Genomic DNA, 2,813 nt, shown 5'->3' with positions numbered 1-2,813 from the left:
TGTTTGGGGGAAGAGACCAAACAGCAAGGTCATCGGTCTCATCGGATTAAGGAAGGACAGGGAAGGAAGTCGGCCGTGCCCTTTCAAAGGAACCATACCGGCATTCGCCAGGAGCGATTTAGGGAAATCACGGAAAACCTAAATGAGGATAGCCGGACGCGGGATTGAACCGTCGTACTCCCGCCTTGTAAGAGATCCTGCGGATGCGTGGTAAGTGGCTCCAGTCAATGCAGCCTTCTGTGCTAGTGTCAGCAGTTCCTGAGTGATAGAGATTTATTTAGTCTTCCATTAACATAGTCAATGGTGAGATCAGTGCAGTAACTTTTTGATCATTCATTAATTCACAACCAAGTGGCCAGAAAATGGTTACACACCGTGACGATATGCTGACAAAGACAGACAACAGTACGACGACACATACACCAGTGCCTTTACTACCAAGACTGCATTGGCCACTGGTAAATCACACTTAGAAATTACACACTTCGCGGTCATTGTTCATAAGAATATGGATTCCGTAAAATCTAACTTAATTTATGGAAACGAGTACTCATTGAAACAGCACGATATAAACACGAGCTCACTGCAGGGATTTTGTCTAGTCATGCGAGAGAACGAGACAGGATATGCTGGGGAGATAGTCTATTGGTAAACCGAAAAGCGAGCAACATTCGTAATGGGTCAGGTTGCCTTTAACAGGGAGAACGTTACAGGTGCCGTACAGGACAGTAATAATGTGTATCCCTATAGCGTTGTAGAACAGTGCGCAAACATTTACGTAGAATCTGCCCATATGATTTTCTCCACTTTGTATTATTAGCTACTAATGCCTTTACTGAACGTAGCGGTAACACACTTTTAGGAAACTAGGCATCCCCCCCCCCTCCCCAATCGGTAGTGTCTCCGCAGTAGACCATATCACCAGGCACAGGTTCGTGACTCAGACAATTCTACTCAAGCAGATTCCAGACCGAATGTTCCCAATAGCACCGCAAAAGGGCTTGTGGTGTGCAGACGTCAATGGTAGTCGGTGCAGGGGGCACTGTTATCTTTAACCTCTTTCTGTAAGCCGCCTGTTAATGGTCTCTGTTTTCACTGACGCACAGCTAGCATGTCGATCTACGATGATGATGTGATGATGAATCCACGGCTTTGAGTACCTTTCTGACGATTGCTCAGTCTTCATGTTCTGTCTTCTCTGTAAGTCGACCGCTTTCTTCTTGACGCTGTGTTCGGCCATGGTTCACACATTCCTGCCAAGATTTTTGAATAGTAGCATCGCTCCTATTCAAATGTCGAGTGATTCGCTGATTACTGCAACTGGCTTCCTTGCGCCCAACTACACGTCCTCTCTCAAATGGTCTCGGGCATGGATGTGTGTGATGTCCCTAGGTTAGTTAGGCTGAAGTAGTTCTAAGTTCTAGGGGACTGATGACCACAGAAGTTAAGTACCATAGTGCTCAGAGCCACTTGAAAAAATGGTTCAAATGGCTCTGAGCACTATGGGACTTAACATCTTACGTCATCAGAACCCTAGAACTTATAACTACTTAAACGTAACTAACCTAAGGACATCACACACATCCATGCCCGAGGCAGGATTCGAACGTACGACCGTAGCAGTCCCGCGGTTCCGGACTGCAGCGCCTAGAACCGCACGGCCACCGCGGCCGGCAGAGCCATTTGAACCATTTTGAACTGAATAACCTACATTTTCCGAAGTCCTCGTTTTCCTTTTCGATGTTACAATATTTTCACCAATAAAACACACCTATGAGCCACAGACACGGTGTCTGTAGGTTCTGTTTGAAATTTCTTTAAATTTGAGTCACCTCTACAACAATACCGACACTACTAGTTAGGATCTGCAGGTTTAACGATGATAATTCTGGGATATGAGCAACTCTGCGCTTGAGATAGCAGTGAACAATAGCTATTATCATCAAAATTACGCAGGGAGCTGATGTGGTAGTTCCTAAGGTGATGCATTGTTGAAGATATTCAGTACCATGATCGAACAGGTGTTTCATGGACACTCAGTAATTTTGTGCGGCCATCATCCGATCCAGGGAGATGAGAAATGTCGGGTCTAGGACGTCATTTATCGAGGATAGGTTTTCCATAGGCAGGATCTGGAACAGAAACGATAGTTGTTAGCTGAACGAGTATATGTTGTTCCGTGTGTGGTATAAATCAGTAGGCGATGTTTGGTTTGTGATTCTGCTGATGGCGACAGGTAACTGGAATGCAGGTCCTAAAAGTCAAATCAGGTGCCATTATCAACAGCCTTTGCTCCTGCAGTTCAAGTTGCTCTGCGCCACCGAAATGACCTTGTTCGTAGTAGACGCAGACGGTAGCTATTGAATTTCCCACTGCTAATAGCCAGTGTAACACTATATTTTAATAGAACTCCATTTTATTTGCAATTACCTCCACTGTGCACTCTTTCGCACTCTTCTCTGAACAAAACAAGGTGAATTCATATGTCACAGCGACTGTGCATATATCCGACTTGTGGGGCAGACAATGACTCGTCCAGTTCGGCATCACAATATTTGCATGTAGGAGAGTAGGGCACGGTCCCTCATCACCTAAAATGATTAAATTGACATGGCAAACACCCATTATAAAGAATGTTGAAGCTAACACCAAAAACTAGCTCACTTTCCCACACCCACTCGCACTTACTGGGAACCTGCTTCCTTTTACAAGTCTGCATAACTGCTTCTGCACAAACCACGGGCTTAACACGACAGTCAAAGTAGGGCACATCGAAACACCTTTGGTTTCTAAAAGTTGACTTAAACACCATG

The sequence above is a fragment of the Schistocerca serialis genome, chromosome 6 (assembly GCF_023864345.2).
Source record: "Schistocerca serialis cubense isolate TAMUIC-IGC-003099 chromosome 6, iqSchSeri2.2, whole genome shotgun sequence".
NCBI classification, from domain to species: domain Eukaryota; kingdom Metazoa; phylum Arthropoda; class Insecta; order Orthoptera; family Acrididae; genus Schistocerca; species Schistocerca serialis.
Note: the sequence above shows the minus strand (reverse complement) of the source record.